At 38.6% G+C, this 13,582-nt stretch overlaps 1 protein-coding gene across 1 annotated transcript in view; it reads left to right on the forward strand.

Moving 5' to 3' along the window:
- The window catches only part of LIFR (LIF receptor subunit alpha), an 87,055-nt gene that overhangs the window by 11,706 nt on the left and 61,767 nt on the right, over window positions 1-13,582 (forward strand). The gene's annotated exons all lie outside the window — the stretch shown is intronic.

Consider the following 13,582-nt stretch of genomic DNA (forward strand, 5'->3'; position numbering starts at 1 on the left):
ATCATTTTATTGCATCAAAGAGCACATTGAGGCTTTAATAAGGATCTCCACCAGGAAAGTTTTCAAGTAGGAATAATTTTCTAAGTAGGAATGATTATCTGATTGTGACAATGCAGAATCTCACTGTGGAGGGGAAAGAAAAAGGTTTCAGCATAGCCTCTGAAGTTACAGAACCTTAAGTTATGAGAACAAAAAGTTCCTATATTTTGGGCCCAGATTTCAGTACCATGTTACTATTAGAAGCTTCTAAAATCAGTTGCTATGTAGCTGTTTATCTGCTTAAAAGAACTGTGTTCGACTTCCTTCCTTTAACATTTCTGAAATTTCCACCATCAAGCATTGGGCCTCTCTATTGACCTTCACTCAAAAGTCAGATAGCAAGAGGAAGTCCCTGTAAATGGAAGAATTGGTTTTACATTCTTACTCCAAATCTTTTAAAGAAGAAAGATTTAAAATTGGGTCCTGCCATCCCCCAGCTAAGGTCTCCAGTCACTGCCCTCTGATTTAGATGTTTTAGACTGCTTAAATTTTTCTGCTTCTCATAAAATACTGAAGTACCTCCTGAGAGGAGGGATAGGAATCACAGCACTCCAGAACTGTGTCCAGAACAGCAGTTCTCTTTTTCTTCCCCAAAGACTATTTCAAAAGTTTGTACTGAGTGAGATAACTTCTACAGGAGAAATAGAAGACAGTTGCCCCATTTGACACAAAGAAAGATCTGCTCTCAAATTTGAACCAGACGAGATTCCAGGTCACAGGCTGAGTGTTTCAATTAACAGGCTATTAATTTATTAATGGAGACTTTTTTTTTTTTTTTTTTAATGAGAACAACTTATTTGGACACAAACTGATCCAGCTGAGATGCTGATTCACAGAAATTGGAGGTTTACACACACAGACTCCCCCATCATGTGATAGGAAACACATCCCACTAAATGGTGCCTGTTGTGAGGGAGAAGGGAAGCTGTGACCAATGCTATCAATACACATATTCTTATTGTTTTGTCTCAGGCAGCTCTAAGCTCCAGTACTCCTGGCTCTGTCAGCTACTGAACCTCCAGTTCTTGGTTTGCCACGTGCAAAAGATGCTGGGTGCTCAACCAAAGCCTGCTACTTTTATCTAGGTGAGAAGTCACTCTTTCACATTGGTGAATGCTGTCATAGAATTGAACACCAGTGATGTTCTTGAAGATTTACAGCTGTGGAATTCTGTAAAGCTGAGCCCAGACCTAATTTCCATGCCAGTGTCTTGCTCTTTTCCTCTACTTGTCTGCTTCCCTATAGAAATGATTCTTAAAGTCCAGAGGCCAGATCTGCAATCAAGTATATCCTGTGGTTGTAGTACTGTATAATAATTTACCATAAGAATCCATTAGAAAATGCACCTATTATAATGGCATAGGAAGCATCCCAAGTACTTAGCATTTCAGAATTTTCCTCAGTTTCCTTTGTTTCTCTCCTTTAAAATTTGAAAGCTTTTATAGCACAGAATGTGAGCAGAGCATATTCCCTGGGTACTTCAGGATGTTGGCCTCTGAGGTAATGGCTTTTTGAGACAGCTGCTGTTCCTTCTGCTGCCTTTCTTGACAATGCCAGCCTGTTTACCTCATCTCCTTTTGCCTTTACCTGTAGGAGTCTTGCAGAACTCTTCACAGCTGGCAGTTAAGAAGCAGAGCCAAGAAAACATTTGACAATTGACACAATTCTTTAATTGACACCTGGGTGACAAACGCATAGAGAAGCCATCCATGTGCAGCTTAGGAGTGTAACTTGGTTCAGGCTGCAGAGTGCTCTATAGCAGAAGACTTTGTAGTCTTCTCTATTGCACTGAGTCATTATTAGTTTTGAGATAATGACTCAACGGAGCATTTCAGAATAGAGCTATGCTTTATTCTAACATCCACTTGTGTTCAACAAAGAAAGTAAATATCCACTTGAGTTAAAAAATGCTTATATAATTTGCTGAATCAACCCTTTACAAGTAGCCTGACTTTACCTTGCACTGCTTCTCTTCCTATTCCATTGTAGCTGTGATCCTGGAATCCCAACAGCAGGAAAGAGTGACTGTGCCTTAGGAATACAAACAATGGAATTTGAGATTAAAACATTCTAAGGAGAAACTCTAAGTCATTGTTTCTTTTTATCAGTTAAATTAGATCTACTGTGGCAATCCCACCCTGCAGACATGCACAGACACAGATACACAGACAGATATCCAGAGAAAGGATAGAGAAAAGGCATTCATGCTCTTTTTGCTTAGCAGGCCACATAGTGATTTTTTGCTTTACAGGAATACCCACAGACTTCTAGACATGACATGATGAGAGCACGCTGTCTTTTGCCTAAACAGTTTCAACTGATTTTATTATGAAAAAGGGAATATTGGAATAACAACTGCTGTAGAAGATATGCTTCTTCTTCTGACATTATAAGTGCTGACAGAAAGGGCATCAAAATGTATCTTCTGTAAGATGTCTCAGAATCTCTGACAGCTACATTTAGTTCTGTGTTTGGGCTGCTAATTTTCAAAGGCGAGCAAGGACAGAAGTACTCAAATTCTGTGAACTGTGGCCTTCATTTATTAGGTGCCTTTGAAGCTTAGACTTACTGTTCCTTTCTAAGCTGCAAGAATTATTCTCCGCTCTACAAATCCTAACAAGGCAAGCAGGGAACTTTGTTACCCAGGGCAGGAGTACTCCAAACTATAGTGCAGAAAATATAAAATGACATGCACGTGACAGCCTTTTTAATAAAGTTGGTTATATCCATGCTGACTTTCTCAGACAAGACAAGCAATAGTTTAATTGAAATAAACATGATGAGTGGTGCCATGAAGAGAGAAATGTCATTCAGAGGTGGTTCTACCAAATGGAAGGAAAGGTATCTAAGGCTACTTCTGCTTCCTAGGGAGGATCATCATTATTTATTTTAGCAGCAAAGGTCAGAGGGAGGAAGAAGGCCAAGGAGGATAAGGTTATGTCTCTGTATATCACCAATGATATATTATCAATCCTCTGAAATGATATTCTCCATTTTTACAATCCTTGAAGGAAAAAAACAAACAAACTGTCAAGCTAGTGGAGCATCCTGAACATAGGGAATATAAAAATGTGCTTCCAGCAAAGAAATCCCTAAAACCATACAAGATTAATTCTGCCTGATTGTGATAACAGTCTTCAAGAGTATTGCAAAGGGTGGAACCAAATAACGATGTATGGCTTCAATACAAAAGTAGCAAAGGAACATGTGGCAGGCAGGGATCTAATGTTTATTAACTGGTTTTGTCACAGTTAAGGATAGAGCTGAATAGCAAAAAAATGTTCTTAATAAAAATGTTCAAGCATATCCTTTTATTGATCAAAGTGGTTTCCAGTAATCAGATTGTACAATTTGTCTCAAGAGACAAAGCAGAAGAGTTATAAGAGTGTGATAGCACAAAAATGATAAGAAAAATCAGTAGACAAGTTACAGGTATAACACAACATCCTGGAGGTATCCATAAAACAGTCTAGAACAGGTAGCAATTAAAAACAGGCCTCAGGAGACATCATGACAGATCAAAGATGATAATTCAGATAATTCAGGAGAATTCTAGGTGTGAGGACAAAAAAAAGCATTGGAAGAGCTCATGGCAATGTAAGTGGAGACAGGCATGAAACACTGAGTACAGGACCCCCAAGCTGGTCCTATTCTAAGTGTTATGGAAGCATGATTAGGCAAAAAAGCACCTAGAGGACCATGCAGGTTTTTCAGGATTTGGTGAAACAAATGAAGCAAGAGGAAAATGAACATAATGTGGGAGTGTTTTATGCAAGCTACAACACATGGGGACAAGATCAGCTGTGAATGTGATAGCAAGAATGCAGTCATGGGCAGAGGGAGAGAGGGAGGGAGGGAGGTTTTAGTGACTTTCTTTGTATAGATGTGTTAAAGATAGCTGAGCTGTTTGAGAAAGTTTATAGGAGATTTAAAAGGCAGTTTAAGCTTTCATCAAGAAAAAAAAAGAAGAGTAGGGAATTTTAGAACCAAATAATTGTAACCAGAGAGATGATGGAAAGAACTTTGTGGGATGGTGGAATAAGATAGATTAAAGACTACAGAAGATGACTTTGTTGGTCTGTAAATAGTTTTTCTCCATCATTTTTTAGAAAGTGTTGAAATAAAAAGTAATAAGTGTCATAAAACTTCCTACTCATTGTACCCTCTTGTGACATTGTAAATACCTTTCCCTTACACAGAAGAGAAGAGCTAAATAGAAATGTGGTTTCTGGAAAAGAGGAGTGGGAGTACACAGAAAGACTGACTTTGTTGTGTCTTCTTGAGATGTCCTGGGAGTCATAGCACAACTATAGTATTTTGTGGAGAAACAGAAATTAGGTGATCTTCACTAGTCCCTCTGATGTCACTAGTAATTTTGGTGCTCGCAGTAGAAAGGATAATTGGGCACCTCAGGGAAGTAGAAAGAAAAATGGGATTTAAGATAAATGAAGATAAAGCCAACTCAGATAAGAGAATTTTAGACAAGCTTCTTTATCAGCTGTTAATTGTAGAGATCAGAACATTGGCAGTTAAAGTACCTCAGATAATTGACAATCAGAATTTCAATGGGAATACAGAAATTAATATCAATATGAGAAGGTAAATGTATTAGGAACATGTGTTACTTTATTTTTAAATCATAACATCAGAGTTTAGAATATACAAGACAATTTTAATTCATCTTGTTTTACATAGAAGTGACACTTGGTGATTTACTAAAAAGACAAATAAATTAAATAACTTCAGAAATAAAATACTGCTCAAGCATGTGTGCATAAAAAAATTAATTAGGAATAATGGGGGGTCAAAAAAGAACATGAATAGTCATTTAATCCCCATAGTTTCAGTGGTCAAAGTGTGTGGTTTAGATGACCCAAGGCAGACCAAGAAGCATCTGGGTAAAGCTCTTCCATTGCTGCTTGAGGCTGGTCAATCAAAGGAAGCAAAGTGGAGGCACTGAGTTAAAACTGTGTTCTTAATACGTGTGACCAGCTACACAAAAAATGTGCTCTAGCAGAAGGAGTTTGGGGCTAACTAAGGAGTCGTGAGTCATTATGTTCTCTAAATCCATGAAGGGGGGAAGGCAGCAAGTATGTGGGAATGAAATGGACCACCAGCAGAGAATTTTGCCTCGCAGGCATACCCACACGCCCTAGGAGACAGGCGTGTAACAGAGGAGCACATTGTGATCACAGTCTGCCAAGTGGTGAGCAGCCCAGATCCTAAACCATATCATTTACATCATTCCTGAGTTTGCTTATCTAGGTCTCAAAATAAACAAAGGAGGAGCCTTATATTTTAAGCAGTTCTACTTCAGCTTAAACAGAGGTTTGAACATATTCCCCAAGCTGAAAAAGACAAGGGGGATGTCTGGCTCCTGGTGTCTCTGAAGCAAAAGTGAGCTGTGCTTATCATGCACACTGTACTGCTGGGCTGGCCGCAGAGACAGGACTGAAATAATAGCAAAAATTGAGATGTAGCTCACTGCTCATTTGTTATGAGCTGCAGGAGCTTATCTGCTCAGAATTATCAAGCAGTCTGTGGATTTCAAGGCAGATTTAATTGCCATTAGGAAGGAAAATTCTTTCTCACTTATTTTCTGGAGACTCTAGCTTTTTGCCTAGATATTTGAGAATGCACCTACTTCTGCCCTGAAATACACAGTAGTGAATAATAATGTTCTTGGTTCTTGCATTTAAGACATTATGCCTTGTGCCAAATAACACCTCAGTAGCAATATGAGTTATGAAGTTACATTGCAGTTTTCCTAATGCAACCATGTCACATGCCCAAAATTGGGAAAAACACTGATTTTTTTTTAACTTCAAGAGCATAAGTAAGTTTTGGTTGCTCATGCTTAAGGATGCTTTCCAGTTATCTAAAGCAGGTGTGTAAAACCTGTCCTTGTCCACCCAAATGCAGCTGATCACTATTGATTGCCAAACTCTTTATTCTGTATTCTGCCATGAAATCATTGAGGAAAGTGACACCTTTAGGCTTGGAAATCTAGAGAAGGGTGTTTCCCTCCTGTAAGTGATTTTATAACAGAATTATTTTTTAACTTAGCTTTCTGCTAAGTTTTATCTACAATTGAATACAGAAATAAAAGATTCACTAGTGCTTTCTGGAAAGAGTGAGAGGCACAGAACGAAGATAAATTACTTTACAAATATGTTCCAGATTTGAAGACAGAGTGCATCAAATGTTACTATAAAAGCTGAACCAAAGTTGAAGCTAAATCTATATTTTAAGAATACAAAAACAACTTTGGGTGAGTCACTGAGAACAAAAAAGCAACCACAAAATTTGTGCACAGTCTATACAGTGACCTTGACATGATTTCCAAAACCTTTAATTTCTGTTGGTTAGGAGAACTGAACACATTATTTAGACAAAATGCTTTGTTTTTGCAAAGTTTATGCTTTGCAAAAATGAAAAGGTTACTGAAGGCATTAACTCTTCAGTGCTGTACAAATGTGGAAAGGATGTGTACTACTGGAAACTTGCACAGATCACCTTGGAAATGAGAGTATGAACTACTGACATGGGCTGCAAAGCATTCTTTGAAGAGAAGGAATATTTTCCAGTACATAATTTAATAGCTTAGAGCTTTTCTGGTTGGATTTCAAGATACAGTATGATGAAGTAATTCTCATTTCATAAGAATTAGATGCCTAGTTTGCACCAGACAACTCTGACCCCTGGTATGGCCACCGACTGGTTATTTAGGCTGTTATCATCACTGAATCACTAAAATTCCTCTTTGTGCAACTTTTGTCACCTACTGAGAATGTATCATGGGTTCTCTGCAGATACTTGTCCAAGTTAATGAATCTGTGTTAGTGAAGAAAGTTTTCTTGGCTCAGACTAAGGGAACTTATCCAAAGCCCACTGGATTCAAAGGGAGCTTTTCCATGACAAAGATTTAAACAAAGCCTGTTACTATTAACATGCAGTCCTGGAGGGAATGGTTGCTGTTCTAAAGACATATTTTATCAATATCAATGTTGTTGTGGTGTCAGTGGTGTCAATGCCTTCTGTGGAAGAAGACTGGTGAGAAGGCCATCGTTAACATAAAATATTTTCTGAGTTACTCTGCATGACTTGAAGAAAATTTAAAAATCTGTCATAAAGTCTTCCAAAAAAGTAAATTGCACTTAAATGGCTTCTGTTTTACATGTGGTGTGAGCACAAGTTAGTGAGGATGTCATTGGTGAAAATAAATAAGCAGTGTAATGAAAAATCTGGTGCCCCTAAACATCAGTATAAATTCTTGTCACCTTCTCTCCTATTTGCCTGAGTCATGAGTCTGATATCCCTTCTCTTTACAAGTGGAATGAAAATCTTTCACAGATATTACAGAAAAGCAAATTTTTCTGCACAAGTCAGCAACAGTGTGAACTGGAAATTATATATTTATTATGATATTTTCAATGCCATGGGTACTTTGAAGAGTAAGTGCAGCTCTCTTTTGTGTAGACTGTAAAGAAACTAGTGATCTAAAGTGTTCTACACATTTGGTAGGAAACTGCATATACAAGGCAGGTATTCCTTAAACAGTGTGTGTGACACAGGCAATTGATATCTTTTTTTACCCCTTCAGTGAAAGACAAGTCATTCTGTAGAAACACGTCAGATCTCACCAAGCAGGAAAAAGACAGCAGTAATACAGTAATTGAAGCACTTACACAGACTAATGGAACCCTGGGTTCTGGTCCTGCTTAGAGGGCTATTCATGTTAAACAGTGAGCGGATTCAGGGCACAGTCCTTGGAGCAGTGGTCAGAATTCAGATCTCCCCTTCTTGTGACAAGTATTCAACTTGACATATTATAGTTGGAATCTGGAGAAATCTGTGCTGTTCTAGTTTTGTATTGGCTATCTTTAGGCATCTTTTGCAATAAGAACAGTGACTGAAGGCACTTGCACTCAGTGCTCAGAGAATTAGTTATGAAAGCCAAGTGCTCAAGGGTGAGGCCATGTGTGACTTTGAAGCGCCTAAGAAAGAAGCAGATATTGGAAGCTAGACTTTCCAAAAACTCTTTCAAAACCTCTTCCAGCCCTAGTTCTCTCAGTAGGCACAGGAAAATAGCTCACAGCATCTAGAACAGAGTAATTTCCTCTGAACTAATACTCAAAATTGTAAGCCTACATTCATGTTATGTTATTATATGTATGACCCTCTTACTTATAAATTCCAGTCTAAGGATAAGACTGACAGAAAAATTATACAGATACTGTTCAGAGTGCAGGAGGAAATATGCTGAATAGGTCATTATTTGGCGATCATCTATGTAATGCAGGGGCCAAAAATGTTGAAAACAGATTTTTTTCTCGCTGTGTATATTGAAGAAGAAAAGGTTACCCAAGGTTTTCTATGCATTTGGCTCAAGGATGCTGCAATATGAGAACATGTGATTTGTTAGGGAAATCCTATGTGACTCCTCTACAGCAGCTAACCAAGTAAACAAGAAGTGAGCTGGAACTTTCTGTACAAGGACTTTTACTGGAATCAGTCGGAAGCTTTTGAATACACTCAGGCTTCCTCGGGAGGTTCCATCTGTTGCTGCATGCATCATCTCTCAAACAAATGAACTTTGAACAGTTCATGATTTTCAGATCAAGGACTTCAGAAAAGGTTTTTCATCCCCTTACAAGTTCAAGGACATGTTATCATTGTCATTTCTATGTGAATTGATAGACTTTTACAAAATATGTTCTAGACTTCTATTTTTAATAGGAAATAAACTGCACAAACCTTTCATTTAATAAACATTTCATCTTACCTATTTTGCTGATAGTCTTCATGTATAATATGAGTGTCTTTAAAAGGCATTTTTTTGCATATCTCCACATGTCGTTTTCAGACATTCAAGCTGGTATCCCTCTGTGTTACTAAATATGAAATTATTCAAAACTTCTGATCTTATTCTAAACCTTCATCTATAAAAAATCACTAGTGCATTTCTTTATTTTACTCCAATGAAAATCATATGGGATCACTAAATACTGAATGCTCAAGTCTATCATTATCAAATTATGTCACTCAGGAGAATGTGGTAATGTGTTCTTTAAAAATCACAAACTGAAGGTATAAAAAGTAGGATTATTGCTGAAAAAAGGAAAAAAACAAGAAAAGCTGGCCAAAGCGCCTTAGTTCATTCTTACAAATTATTTTTAGCCTTCTTTCTGCCCTATAATTCCCAGACATACATCAAGATATTGACAGATGATGCAGACATTTTCTGATATGAAAATGCTTGTGTTCAGAAGTTGGTGACAGGTGCATTTTGGTGTATTTGCCCCTCTTTTACTCCTCCTCTGTTTCTTTTTGCTTTGTTTTCTTATTTAAGCATTTTCACATTATTTCAGAAGGGGCATCTCAACTCGAAACTGTTGGTTTGTGATTGAAGAAACAAATATCAGCAGTGAGAGCTCATAAATTTTTAAATTCATCTCCTTGTCTCTGCAGTGATTATCCTATTTGGCTGAGCTCAGTAGCAAAAGCACAACAATATTTCTTGCCAGAATTCAGTAATCACTGGATTTGTAAATCTGTGGCCACTGCTCTGTGAGTAATCTTCCACCTTTGCACCTTAACCACCACAGCCCCATGCTTTCCAAATATTGTCTCCAATACAGAAATTGCCTGTGAAAATTACTTCTCATGTCATATATGCTGCCATTTCTAAATCCTTTGAGTGAAGCAGAGCAAAGCCCCAAAATCTATTCAAATAGCTTATACATGACTTACTTGTAGATGAAGACTGGACACACTACATCTGTATTTAAGTTTTCAGCTCAGTTGCCAGCTCTTTGGGCTGTTGTAGCAACCATTCAGGCTGAAAGCAAAACATGACATTGAGCACCTGTCCAGTCTTTGGGAATTATACTTTGTATCTAGGATATTCCTAAGATTCATGTATCCTATCATTCCTAGTAGTTTTTTATGAGCCCTACAGGTAATATTTCCTCTTGGATCCCCCACTTCATTTGAGCAACTAAAAAACTTTAGGCTGTTGTAGATAATTCAAATTTAGAGAAAAAGGTAGCAACAGAGTCAGACCTTTGGTGTTGTACCCTAGTTTACATGCAAAGACCCCAGTAAACCTTTATTCCTGAGTACATCAGCCTCTAACAGCTGGATTCTCTTCCACTGCTCTTAAGCTCCTGTTTCTTTCAGCCAGCACTCATAGGAGCTCTCATCTAACTTTATATTGCTCATGGCAAGTGCTTCTGCAGTGACTTCTATTTTCATGCTACTTTCTCTTCCTGCTCATTTATTTGTTCATTGGCCACGCAGACCTCCACAAAAATGTATCAGAAAAGTCCTCCTAGCTAAAGTTTGGGGTAGAGAAAATGATTTTTGCTGTTTTTTCCAAACACCTCAAACACCAATAGACTCACACATTCCCTGGACAAATATTGTTTTCAGTTCCATTATTCTGAAGCAGTGGGAAAATGAGTAAATGTCTTAGGGATACTGGAACACCCAAGACAGTCCTGTGACTTCAATGGGAAACCAAGAACACAGTATTTTATATGTCTTTTGCAAACCTGAGAGATCAGTGCCAAAAGATGTACTTTGCAGAGATTCCAAGCTCCTGTCATCAAAATCATGTCAAGATCACACTCCAAAGAGCATCAGAGAGGTAGAGACTGCTGATGCCTAAGGCAGCTCTACAAGTTTGATTTTCTCTAGGTCTGGATCTGCATAATTTTTCTTGCTTTTCACAAGCCTTCAGGACCTTGGATTCTGCTGGATAAAGGAGTCATATAAAAATAGTGTCATGGAGGCTCTCTTCTGTTCATGGAATGCCACAGATTCTTCATTATCTAAATAATTTTTGGATTATTTTAGGTGCTATATGTCCATTCTTCAGAACTTAACAGGCCTTAACAGGAGATTTTAAAGGTCAAACAAAAAACACAGACTGGAAAAGTAAAATGTGTGAAATATAGTCCTTCGTAGTAGGGACTTTTTGACACTTTCTGAGTTTTGTAAAACCAAACTAAATACTTTTATAAAAATAAATCAAAACAATATAGAAAATTTACCAGCGTGGAACTAAAAGAAAACTAAGCTTTATAACAGAAGTGATATGTGAAATTTGGATATTGATTGTATTTTGGGTATAGATTGATCAGCAATTATTACTTAATTTATCAAGATTATTCAGAAGCTGCCCAATGTTGCTTCCCTTTGACTAACAAAAGAAGTTTTCATGCATAAAACCCTTCCTCAAGAAAAATCAAAATGTATAGATTTTGAAACTTGCAAATATTATTCAGTGTTGCAATAATTTCAAAAGCAAAACTGCAAAATCACTAATTATGTGTTAATTACATTTGTTTCCAAAGCAAGAATTAACACACAACTTTTAAACATCATTAATGGGCTTTTAGAAACAAAGTTATGGGGAAGAAAGTGTCACAGTGATAAAGTAACATTCTTTCTAGTGATAATGTCACTACAGTTATCCTCTCTGCTCTGTTCACCTTTTTCAGGAAAAGTTTTGTGGGAGTATAGGTATTATGGTATAGAGTCCTTTTCTCACTAAAACTGACAGCAAAGGTTTGCACAGACCTGATATGTTCCTGAACACATCAAAGACAAGGGATTTATCCCTTTGCCTGGCCAGATTTGATATTAAACATACATGCTAGTAAATATGGAGCTGGTTTTTGTTCCTTAATAAAATTTAACATTTACGTAGCTTTATCTTTCCAAACTGCTGTAAGCTGCAAATGACTAGCTAAACAGAAAGATAACCCTTCCTCTCTAATCTTTAGAGCGCCGTGCTTCCCATTTGTTTCCAGTACAGAGATTTCCTGTGAAACTTATTTCTTGTACAGCGCTGAAATTAGAGGAGAAAATTTAAGGCATCTCTGGGAGACTATTTAGTGGGTTGGTTCTGCAGCTTGTGTTTTGTCTCAAAGGTTAAGAGTAGCATCACATTTGGTCAGTGACTGCTGCAGGATAGAATGAGGGCTAGCTCCCTGGAAATTTCTATGACACTTGGCGCCACAGACTATAGACTTGTGTAAGCAAGTGCTAGAGTAGCTTTTAACCAGCTTCAGAATAATCAAGCATAAGAGCAAAGGAGAGGGGAAAGGAGAACAAAAAAGAAAAAAAACAAAACACGATTCAATCAAAACAAGGAGAGAAATAGTGAGGCAGTAGTATTTGCAGAGCTGTAGTAGCTAGCAAAACTAATGTTTTTTGGTGTTTAAGATGAGACTGCCCCAGCTTTTCTCTTCTAAAACTCAAATGCTTGTTTCTGGGTCAATCTGAGACTGATGAGTAGCGCCCTTTGGAAGCAGAGTTATTGTTGTACTTCATCTTACCAGCTGTGAGAACCCATCCCACAGGCCAACTGGTACAAACTCCCCCTGAAGCCTTTGGTACACTCCCTTTTTCTGGAGTCAGTTGCACTACTAGACCAGACTCACATCCATGTGCAATAACAACAGCCTGCAGTCTCTCTGGCAACCACTTCTTGCCAAAAAAAGCAATGATTTATGCAACCACTGTCATCTGTGCAGCATATAAGCTTATCTCCTAATTCCAGAGCCTCTCTCTGGGGTTGTGGAGCTGTGAGATGCTTGCTCTGCTATCACTGCAGGACAGAGCTGCTCTGTACTCCCAGCTGGAAACAGAAAAACCAGCCCTTAATTCCCGAGAGTCACCTTTTCTCGCTGCTGCAGAGCTTTGGCACATACTCATGGCTACTGTAAATCCTGCATCCTCTGGATGTAGGGAAGGCTAGGAAGAAGCCTTTACCACTCGGACATCAAAAGAAAACATGTTAATGGCACAAATTACATTAGTGTCGAAGAAGTGGGAATTTCAGCAAGTCTTTCTGTCCAGGCTTTCTCTCCTGCGGGTGGGAGGAGTCAGGCCATTCTGAAATAGCTCAACACAAAGGCTTCTGTTCCCGTGAAGTCCGGGAAAGTGGTAGAATTGCACAAGAGAGTTGTCAAGGTTGCTGCTTGTAATAAGGGACAGGGTGAATCATAGTCTGACTGTCACGGGCAAACACAAGTTTCTTCGCAGCTTTCTGAGAAAGCCTCACTGTTCTGTGTGAAAAACGCACGGTTTCTGCACCCGAATACAACGGGGGAAAAAAGCATGCCCTGGAGCAGGCAGGGAGCAGAACTCTGCACTTCCCGCTCCCTACCCAGGCACTACTGTTTGCATAACCACCTTCACTCCCGCTGCAGCCCTTTCTGCCTCCACTGCTCCTTGTTGGCTTTTAAGGGATGTCCACGCTCCAGAATCAGAGTGGACAGTGCCCTCTAGCCTAAGGAGGCGGCCAGAGCACCCTGGGGGCACGGAAAAGCCTCTGGAGCACCCCTTCCCATTGCACTCCAGCCCTTCCACTTCCCAATCAAGACTTTAAAGCCTGTATGTACCATTATGATGGCATTTCTCGTTTCTTCCTTGTGACTACAGAGAAACAAATTTCCCAGTGTTTAAATTCAAGACAGGGCTTCAGGGCCACAAATGCCAATTGAGACTTGAGTTCAACTGTTGAGTAGGT

Source organism: Haemorhous mexicanus, chromosome Z (assembly GCF_027477595.1).
Source record: "Haemorhous mexicanus isolate bHaeMex1 chromosome Z, bHaeMex1.pri, whole genome shotgun sequence".
NCBI classification, from domain to species: Eukaryota; Metazoa; Chordata; class Aves; order Passeriformes; family Fringillidae; genus Haemorhous; species Haemorhous mexicanus.